The sequence below is a fragment of the Lutra lutra genome, chromosome 9, assembly GCF_902655055.1.
Source record: "Lutra lutra chromosome 9, mLutLut1.2, whole genome shotgun sequence".
NCBI classification, from domain to species: Eukaryota; Metazoa; Chordata; class Mammalia; order Carnivora; family Mustelidae; genus Lutra; species Lutra lutra.
The window spans coordinates 7,807,492-7,818,446 of record NC_062286.1 but is presented as its reverse complement, the minus strand read 5'-3'; the positions used below and the strand labels follow the sequence as shown (position 1 = coordinate 7,818,446).

General features: G+C 49.8%; 1 long non-coding RNA gene across 2 annotated transcripts; it reads right to left on the bottom strand.

Annotated features, from left to right (window-relative positions):
• Nucleotides 1-1,243: 1,243 nt before the first annotated feature.
• Nucleotides 1,244-4,263, bottom strand: LOC125109082 (uncharacterized). 2 transcript variants are annotated; one of them, XR_007130099.1, is made up of 3 exons: nt 4,197-4,263; nt 3,535-3,904; nt 1,244-1,835 (listed from the first exon to the last, which is right to left on the bottom strand). It is a non-coding gene; the product is annotated as an uncharacterized LOC125109082 (long non-coding RNA). The 2 variants fall into 2 exon arrangements; XR_007130100.1 differs by lacking the exon at nt 4,197-4,263 and adding an exon at nt 2,440-2,608 and having other exon boundaries at nt 3,535-4,165.
• Between the last annotated feature and the right edge of the window lie 6,692 nt (nt 4,264-10,955).

The following is a 10,955-nucleotide window of genomic DNA, read 5'->3' as shown; positions in this document are numbered from 1 at the left end:
GATTCAGCTTCTTTCTTTTGGCTTCAAGCCTTTGAAGTGTCTGCTGCAACTCTTCCTGATGAAATGAAAAGAGACATTTGCAATGTTAATTTCTGTGTCACTTTTATATAAAACTACAAAAGAAAGAATAAGGAATATCAACAAGATCAAAAGAAATAGGAAAATTACAAAGAGGGGGAACAGCACTCTTATTATTTTGTTTATAGACTATTTGGCAAGACATGAATAATACATAAGAGAGTGTACTGAGTAGTTTAGGAGAAGAGAGAGTTGGTACTTCATTATTGCAAATGCAGAATGCAAGTGGGATGGGGATCCGGAGGGAAAGGCACTTAATCGGTGCTAAGAAGAACACAAGGGGAAGCTGCTAGTCTGCTGTGGACGTGCAACCATGAACCTGAGCTGGTCAGAACGACGTAGAAAGTTTGAATTAACTGTGAGGGTCTCTCCTCTGGGTGCTGTGCATGGCCTTTGGGATCTTCTAGTTCTCCAACACCTTCTTTGCTTATTTTTGGCTTTGTGATGGTATTCCTGAGAGTGGAGATCACTAGAATCTCTTTTAGGTTCCGAGGACCCCAGGATTTTGGCGCCTCTCTGAGATAGTACATGTCCTTCATAGATCTCCCCTTCCTCTTCCTTTCTCTATAGAGAAAGCAATGAACCCTTCCCTAAAAATGAAATAGAGAAGTCCAGGATTAATATAAAGAGAACTATTGCACAATACAGAATGCACGCAAAAGAAGGGTGATCCTTGGGGTTGGAGGACAAGCTGGACCTTGAGGTTGCCTCCAGAGAGGATCTCTAAGTTCCAGGTCATGTGCACAGGTTCATGGCAGTGTTTTCTGAGAAGGATGGTGGGTCTTGGTCTTCTGGGAAAGTACACCAGATCTTATAGGACAGTTTGAGAAATAATGGTTGATCAAGATCCCAGCAGAAGAGAGGATTCTCCCTCCCTCTTTCTCTTTATTCATTCACCTCCCATCCATTCACCCTCCCCATCCATCCACACACCCATCCATCCACCCACCCACCCACCCACCCACCCACCCATCCATCCATCCATCCACTCATTCCACCTTCCTCCTTCCCTCCCTCCCTGCCTGTCTGCCTTCCCACCCTTCCTGCTTCTATCCATCCATCCATCTATCCATCATCTACCTTTTCCAGAAAAGAGGAGAAATCTTGCAAATATACAAATAATACTTCAAGGTAGATAGGTGAAATCCATATGAAAGATTTTAATGGGAAAGATACAAGAAAGGTAAAATAAGTATGGGAAAGTATGATGAAGCGAGGAGTGAGATTGCCACACAGGATACACGCCTCTACCCAGCACCTGCTGGGGACATGCCACATTCTGGCTCTGAGCTTTCCAACAGCCAATGGGAATAGGAAACATGATAGCATGATTGTTCCCTTGACTCTCAGTGTCTGTAGGGTAAAAATAAACCCGTTGCCAAGGGAAAGCATGGCTCTGATTGATGCGAAGACCAGTTAGAATTTTCCTGGGGCTTTGTAGAAGAGGAGGGTTGAGGTTTAACCAGAAACAGACTCCTGGGCTTGTGACTGATGCCAAAGCCCTGTTAACGGGAGGTAGTGGTGTTAAGTTAATTAAGCAAGGAGGCCATTAGACCGAAGTCAGGAGGGAAGGGCTGACGCTGAGGACGGGGACAGCTCTGACCGATGAGTCATCAGGACTGGCTGTGTGGACCCGGAGGATGAGCTGGAGGTGTGGCAGGTGACGATGCTGTCCAGCACCCTGGGGCCATCCTGTCATCGTGCTGGCCCTCTTCGTCTCTTCACTGGCAGGACCTCCCTTTGCAGGCCTTAGTAGCCTGGGAAGCAAACCAAAACCTAAGCCTGGATTGCCTCAAGGTTAAGAAATGGGAACTTAAGGACAACCAATCCCAAACAGCCAATGAGGCTTTCCGAATAAGACAACCACTTAGGCTCCAGCCAGTCAAATGATTTCCTTGCTTGGCTTCTCCCTCTTCTCTCCGACCCCCTTCCCCCCAGGTCCTTCTGCTAAAGTGCACTATTTGACACTGTCAAGTTGAAGTTGATTTTTACTGAAATTAACACTGATAATTTTTAATATGCCTCAGTTTACCTTTTAAAAATGGTTTACTGGAAACTGTTTTACTCCTAAGGGGGTGTTCTACATGGGCTGGGGACAATGGTAACCGTCAAGATGGCACATCACCCAGGAGGTTGGGCCCACCTGTCCAGGATGGGGCGAGCAAGGGTAGAGAATGGGGTTCATTTGTGGAATAGAAAGAATGGGATACATTAGAATAGAATATGAAATGTTCAAACAACACATCAAAGTATAAGGAAGAAAGAAAATGCAAGTCTGAAATCCCACCACCAAGAGTGACGTCATCTGGACTGAATTTGGGGTGCCTTGACTTGAGAGCCTCAACCCCACGCAGGACCCACTATGCCGGGCAGGATGTCTCCCATGTGGACTCCCTGGAGGGCAAGTTCCCCGGGACGCAGCTTGAGGCCTGATGTGTTCACTGCAGAGCCTTTTCCTCTGAAACACTCTCTCTCCCATGCCTCATTCCTCCTCAGCAAAACTTGCTCATGGTTCCTGGACATTTGAAGTCTAACAATACAGGCTCTTCAGACCAAAGTTCATTGTTAAAGTTTAGACTCCAATATTGTAATGTAGGGGACTTTTATTTTTTTAAACCAAATTATAATACGTAAAAAGTAGGGCACCCAGGACTGTCCAGACCAGTGATTCTTGTTAACGACGCTGATCTTTGAAGTGAAAAATTTTCCAGCCATAGATCAAATGAGTGGTGAAAAATAAACCTTTCTCCAAAACTATGACTATAAAAATAACGAGTGAGGTCTGGTTGAAAATGCTGGACATTAGATACAAAATGAATGCAAGAAGGATCTGAAAAGTGGTGAGAAGGCAGGCCTGTTAGGGGTTGAGACTCGAGGAGCATGGCAAGTAGTTTCGGGGTTTCCTCATTGTCTCATGTGCCCAGACATGGGACAGAGAAGGCCAGAAACACCAGAAGGAACAGACGATGAAAATCCCAACAAAACGCTGCTCTCTTGAGCCAAAGGGCAGGGAAAGGGGAAGCCTTGCCGGACAGAACATGTTAGACAAGAGTCATTCTCCTGTAGCCAGACACCACAGAAGACACAGTGGCCCCAATCCTACCCATGCAGCAAGGGCCAACCGAGGCAACCAGATTCCCCCCGCTCCTCAACGCTGTCACGGAGCACCTTCCCTTCTGTTTGGGGGAGGACACAGTGGCGGTGTTAGGATGGGAGTGAGTGGCAGCAGCATGAATGGGGAGCAGATAGCCACGACCTGAGGCAGGGAGGGAGGGTGGGGGAGCCCACCTGGATGGCTGGGGGCTGACTTCTCCCTCCCACTGGTCCCAACACTAGTGGAGAGACAAGAGGAGTGGGGCAGGATGTGCACCTGTCCACCGGCCTGGGACAGTCAGTTCCTGGGGTTCACCCACCCACCCCCCACGGGTCCCCCACCATGTTAACACCTGGGCTTACCTGCAGGGCTGACGACAGTGTCAGTCAATGGTCAGTGGTGGGATATGGCTGCAATCTGGGAAAATAACCTTGCTTTTGGAGCCCAGATGTCCTGAAGGCCTCCATCCTGCAGGGTTTCCCTCTATTTTGCATTCAAATGAGACTGAGCTCTCATTCAAGCCCAGTGCCCTCTCCCGATGTCCATTCTTGGGATCACTGCCCATGTCATTCCCACCTCCACTGAATGCCATTCTTCACTTGCCCTCTTGTCTCCTGGGGTGGCTGGCCTCTCTCTGCCCTTCACCACTCAGGAGAGGAAAGTCACGCTTCCCCCTTCCCTCCCTCGGAGACTTGCAGTCCTCCGGCGGCTGTAACAGGTGTCACTCCGGTGCTGGGGGAAGAGAGGTATATAGAGCTTCACGTGGAATGTCAGATGCCTCAGTTCCTACAAACTGATGAGTCCTCCCGTCGAGAGGGGAACTTCTCACTGGCTTGGGTCCACAATTAGACCTTGACTTCCTCCACCTTTCCAGGTCTCTCTTTCCCCCCATTTCTCGTTCGGATCCCTAGTCTCTTCTCTGGTCACTAAGAGGCTGACAGTGAACAATCCCCAAATTCCTCTTACTTCGTTATCTGGAACAGTTTAGCACACTCTCGGCCTCACGCCCGCCCCCCCCCCCAACCTGTTCTGGGCTGGGATGTCCCGCCTCTCACAGTCCAAATGTCCTTCAGAGTTTTCTCCAACAGAACCTGGCCCACTTCTGAAGGGAAAGGGGCCTCTCTCCCCGAGCATGGGGGTGTGGCAGTCCCCACTTGCTTTTTATTATTATTTGCATCATTTATTTATATTGATTGATTTTTAAGTAGGCTCCATGCCCAAGTGGGACTTGAACTCACAACCCTGAGACCAAGTCACATAGTCCACTGACTGAGCCAGCCAGGCACCCCTATTAGCCATATTTTTATCTTTCTGTTATAGTCATAAAGTGTGCTGCCAAGTTGACTGGTAAACTAGAGCAAGAAGAAGCTTCTAGGACTTTCTGGAAAAAGAAAAAATTGACTCTGTGGCTCTTGGGAACCAAAAGAGAAAGAAGGAACCCAGGCATTGTGCAGTAGAAAGAGGCACCGAGAGAGGGTGAATTGGACAACTGGGGACCTGATCTTCTAAGGGCAGGGAATGGAGTGAGAAGCTTAAATCAGCTGCCCCTCCCTGGGCTGGATCTTCCACGGAAAGTCTATAAGGACAGAGCAAGCTCCCTTTCTTGAGGGAGAGAGAGAAAGAGCTGAGCTGGAAAAAGGTCCCCTCTCCTGGGCAAGATGTTCTGGAAACGACCCCTGAGATGGAGTTCCTAGTCTGGGCCAGCTCTGGCCATCTGACTGCAGCCCAGAACTATCCTATGCACTGACTGACCCCATGTTGCCCCCACAGCGTCTGCTGTGCCTGAAGGGACCAGTCTGAGAATGTGAAAGTGCTGGGGGAGATGTAGTGACGGAACATGGGTTCCAGAAGGGGTAAGCTGGGGAGCTGGGCCCTCTCGGTTCTCCAATTCTGTTATAATCAACCCCTGCTTCAGCAGGGCCACAGGAGACAGGCAGGCCTGTACGGACACAACCTGGGAGCTCGGAGGCAGTTCTGAAGGATGCCCATCAACAAGAAGTCTTTCTGGGTTTTGTTGTCTTTTTCTTGTTTGCTTTCAAATAACAGAACAAGTCAACAGATGCACTGGGCAGATGATGCCTTCTCAGCAATTAACCAAATACCAAGTAGCTGTGGATATGCAGCAGATCCCTTGTTTTTACAGGCATTCTGGAAGGAGGCAGCTCGCTGAGCCATGGGAAAAAGCAGAATTTATCTTCCTCTTTACAAAGGGCTACCCAGGTTCACCCTTCTGCTCTGGACAACCCGTCTCGTCCTAAACCCACCTGAGTTTCTTCACGTGGATGATTGTGACAGGGACAGATGGTCTCCAAATGTCAGGAATAATCTTTTTTGAGGATGCCCTGCCAATATATGTGCAGTTACATATTAAAATACATATATATAGTAGTACTGCATTAGTAATATATATAAAAATATAAACTAAAAACGAACGAGATAAAAATAAAGTATAAATGTACTAGGTTGAAAAACACTCCCCCCAGATTTATGTCCTTCCTGAAAGCTCAGAATGCAAACTTGCTTGGAAATAGAGTCTCTGTAGATGTAATGAGTTAAGGTAAGAAATCATACTGGAGGAGAATGGGACTTAATCCAATATGACCAGTGTCCTCATAAGAAAAGGAGAAGCAATACACATACACAAAGAGTGCCAGGCTCGGACCAGTACTAGAGAGCTCACATAGACCTCCAAGCTTCCACGGTCATGCTGTTGCCCAAGGGAACCATGGAGACCTTGGGGGCCAGTGACAGGAACTGAAAGTCTTTGACTAAACTTGGGCAGGCAGGGAGGCCATTGTCCCATGGCCGGATAATGTGCAAATCCCTCCTCACAGGGAGCCCTGGACTGCCATCCCATGTCCTAGCAAACTGTGACAAATACCACCACAGGACAATCATGAGAATCAGTCCCCGTCTGGCCTTGAAGAGTTTCTAGGGCTCCCCAGCCCTGGTGCCTAGACACAAGCACCCCCATCAGCACCCTCCGGGGTTAGCCTGCCAAGATGATCAGAGCCTGCAAATGGAAGGAAGTCCTTGGGCGGGAAGCAGTCCCTGGATGCCTGGTGGCCCATCCTTTTCTTGGTCACTGGGTGGTTGCTGTTTCTGGCCCCTGTCAGCTGTCCAATCAGCATGGCCTTTGAGACGTGGATTCATGTCAACAGGCCGGGCAGAAAACCCCACCCCGGCCTGGCTTGCTCTGCCTTTCAAAGTGAATTTCTCTGTTTTGGGAACTAAAAGTGCACATTTTGGCCTGAGAGCCCAGCTCAGAAAGGCTGCTGAGGGGAAAGGCTCCCAGCCGGAGTACTGGCTCCTCCACAGGAGGCCCCAAGGTGGGGCAGACGGCTTCCGGAGGAGTCCTCTCCTGGGAGGGAGGCTGGTCGTATTCCTCTGATTCTCGGACTCCCGGCACTGGGCAGGCTCCTCGGACAGCCTTCAGTCTGGCTCCTTGTCTTGAAAGAGAAAACATCTAAGACACCAGCTGGTGTGGAGCATCAGCCAAGTGGGAAGCCGGCGGGGAGGAGCCCGGGGAGGTGGGAACGTAGCTCTCAGCTCGGTGGCGGTGGCGGTGGCGGGAAGGAAGGAGCGCTGGCATTCAGCACACCTGGCCGTGCCTGGGCCCCCAGCTGGGACGTGCAGAGAGTGGGAGCCCCAGCCTGGTGCTGGCTTCCACTGGTCTATTTTTTTTTTAAAGATTTTATTTAGTTATTTGACAGACAGAGATCACAAGTAGGCAGAGAGGCAGGCAGAGAGAGAGGAGGAAGCAGGCTCCCTGCTGAGCAGAGATCCTGATGCGGGGCTCGGTCCCAGCACCCTGAGATCATGACCTGAGCCGAAGGCAGAGGTTTAACCCACTGAGCCACCCAGGCTCCCCGACACTGGTCTGTTTATAAGAAGCATCCTGTGTGAGAGGCCACCCCGTAGAAAGATCATGGGACTTGAAGTCAGGCCGAGTCTCTGAGATACATGTACCCTAAGCCAGACGTCCCTTTAGGTGGAGTCTATCGAAAGCCCCAGGGCTATCTGAGCTTCTCCTCTGTTGGAAGGCACTACCCTACAGAAAGAAGAACAACGTCCTGGAATTCAGCCTTTGTTGATAAAATGGCTGGAAAATCTCACCAGGCCAATAATAGCTGTGAAATCACTGGTAAGTTTCCGTGCTGAGCTGTCCCCTCACTCAGCAGCTACGGAGAAATGACAAGAAGCCTCCACATTTGTATTTCAGATTATTTTACCCAGAAGTGGGTCCTGGCTTAGGAAACACATCACTCCAATGACAAAGCAACAAAGTCGATCATCAGGTGGAAAGCGGATGGCACAAAATAAACCTCCAATGTGGAAACCGAGGCCGCCTGATCCAAGAGGCCAGGAGGGAGGCTCGCCTGACGTTCTTGCTGGAAAGATCCCGTGCTCTGTGGATACCAAACTGCCTGTCTGAACATGATCCCCCAAGGGCCTGGGGCCCACGTGCAGGCCACCAAGCCCATATGCCCAGCCTCAACAGGAGGCGGGGTGGAAAACTTAACCCCCCGGGTACCTTCAGGATTGAATGGTGTCACGACCCCAGCACCCACATGCCCCAGTGCCGTTGTCTGTCTCCTTCCTCCCAGCTGGGGCCTGACTGAGGCATCTGGCCAGATCCCGGTCCCCGGGAGGTGCTTGAGACCTGTTGGAAGGGCAAATGTGTGGGGACAGACCTCTGCCTCGAGGGCCACGTCCCTTTCCTTGAGCTGCCATGATAAATGCCAGCTTCACCTAGATACCGTGGAAAGAATTCAGATCTTGGTGTCCTGTCTGGGTTCAAATCTTGGTGTCTCCACCTGCCGGTTGGATGGACTTAAACATCCAGTTATTTTCTTTGTGGCTCAGTTAGTATGAGTGAGAACTGGAAGATGCATGGGGGGCACCTTGCCAGCCCACACGAAGGAAATGTCGCTCATGCCCTAAGCTCCTGCAGCTGACTTCCACATCACAGAGAGAAGGATGCTGGAACTTTCTTTTGTGCCCACTTGGGGGTGCATGGTGGGTGCTGTCAGCGTAACAGCCCTGCCCTTTCTCTGGCTTTCTTCCCTGTGTCTAATCTGTGCAGAAATTCCAAACAAATAGATATGAGAGACTTCCCAAACCCCTGGCAGGCACCAGGAATAGAAGGAACAGCAGCATCCGTCCACCACCCTTGACAAGTGCCACTGTTCTCCGAATGCTTCCAGCCATCAGAGTGGATGCCGGGAGCCACGGCCTGGGATGGGCCCCAACCGGAAGCCCTGAGACCCCCCGCCTCCTCTGAGGGCTATGACCTCCCAGGTGGGACACAAGCCAGCAGGTGGACGCCAGGCCAGAAGCTGGGGGAGGAGTAGATCAGTGGGTTGGTCAGGGATGAATCACCAGCAGAGGCTCTCAATCTTGGCCACACACCAGAATCACCTGGAAAGCTTTACAAACTCTTAACACCCGCGTCCTGCCCCAGGGTGAGACCAGTGATGTAGAGAGCAGGGCACCTAAAGATGAGAAGGGGGCAGGTTGGGAGCCCCTGTCGGGCACCCACCTTTGAGAACACTCAGATGTGTGAAGCATACAATAGAAACTGCCTCTGGGAAGAATACAAAACCCCCAGTCAAAGAAGCCTGACAGGAGCCCCACATCCCAGGATTTGGTCCAAAGTCAAAGGGAGACTTGCCCTTCATCCTCTGGGCTCCCCAAGCCCCTTTTGCCACCTGGTCAGAGCCCACCTCCCTGCGCTCTAGCTGTCTGGTTCCCTGCCCCTCACCCAGGCTGCGGGAAGATTCTGGAAGGCAGAGGCTCTGCCATTCATTATTGACCCTAAGCCTCGCCAGCACCAAGCATCGTGTCCAGTCCCCGAGGGTGTGTGGCAGGTGGAGCAGACGCGGTCACGGATAACTTGTCTGATGCTGATCTGATGCTGCTCGATTCCCCAGTCAGAGGCTGAGTCGGTCCCAGCACCTGGGTTGAAACAGCCTGTACTGGGCGTCAAGCGATTGCACTGTACGAAGAGAAGGAGCCTGGGGCCTCATAGGACCTGATACTCTCTCTGATTATTTGCCTACACGAAAACTTCCTCTATTAAAAAAAAAAATTGGTTGTCACCAATCGTTTGAGGCTTAAGGAGGACTTTAAGCCGCTATTACATTTTACCAAGAAGCTCCTTAATCTGGCTTATTTTTTATTTTTTGGCTTGGGCTCATGAGCCATTAATTGCTGTGCTGGGGCTGGGGTGACGTGAGCAACCTTCCATCTGGGAGGGGAGGTAGTGGGAGAAAAAGGAACTTCGAGCAGCTTTTCTGAGTATGAGTTTAGTCTGTCAGCTTTGACCTTCTGTTCCAACTCAATGCCTATTCAACAAAAACCTTGACATTTAAACAGGCAGCATATCCAGCCCACATCTTTATCTTATAGGCCGACCACTTTTCAGATCGGATCCTTCTTTCTTCAGAGCTACAGCCAAAAAAGGGGTTTGGCATTTCTGCTATTCTGTTCCCTAGCTTTTTGAAAAATATGGGGAGACAGAGAGGCTGAGAGATCAAAGTGTCTGTTATCCCCTGACCATTCCTTAAATGAGCTTGCATTTGCTGGTGGGTGTCTGTGTGTCTGCACACAGCTTTATTTTGCTTTGAAAAGGATGGGACCACAGGTGTCAGGAAGCAAGATGAGACAGGTGGAAACCCACTTCGGTACACCTATTTTTAGTTCAGAGTCTATTTAAGTGGAAATGATAACTTCAAGGTAACTGGCAAGAGAAAATGAGTCTGTTTGAGCAGTAATTGTTTTGCCCAAAAAAGGAATGAACATCCTTAAGGTATTCCAATGGCTGAGAGAAGGGAAAATCAAAACAGGTTACTTAAAGGACCTTTGGAGGAGGCCCTTGAAAGAAATCAGTGGAGTCAGAAAAAAAAAACAAAAAAACAAAAAAAAAACACAGTGATGAATAATGAGATCTCAGACTGACTCACAATCAGATACAGCCCTGCCACAGTGTGGGGTCTCCTGGGACTCTTAGGAGCCCCACGGGGACAGGTCACTAGTTACAGAGTCTGGTCAGTGCTGGAACTTACCACCACTCAGACACGTGCCACCTTGAAAATCCGGAAACCCAGGGTCCACTCTGACCACAGTCTCCAACCTTGTAGATCCCTCTCTCCCTCCCTCCTGCTGTGCCTGCATTCTAACCCCTTAGAGACCCGCAAATGAGGTGGCGTGTGAAAAATGTTTGGAGCACACCAGCTGGACAGCAGGCGCTCAGCACAGGTGATCATCCTCACTATCCTTCCCCGCCGGGAGATTTCCCGTCTCCCTGAGATCCGAGAAAGCCTCCCAGGGTCTTTCCAGCTCCTGGCTTTTCTCCTGGGGAAAGCCACTTCCATTTTGCTTTCAATTCAGTTTAATTAAAACACACACACACACACGTGCTCATTTCCTGTTCTTGTAGCTGTATCTCTTCTTCTGAAGAATTTCACGCGAGTCAGTGCCGCCTTGGCAGCCATGCTATGTTTCAAGAAACATTTTTAAAGAAGAAATATTACTTAGAAATTATGGGAAATTGGCACGTAATGGAGCTCAGCTCTGATTCACATTCAAAATAGATATCCTGTCTGGCTGGAACAGGTGTAGGGGGAGGGCAGGCGGGAGAATTTGAAGGGCAGAGAAAGGCCTAGAAACTTGCCCATTTCTCCTCTTCTTTCTCATCTCCCTAAGGAGACAATGGATAATCCCCTTTCTTTTTAGGAAAAAAATAATTTTCAAATAATGCTTTTCCTTTGCAGAGAAGTTC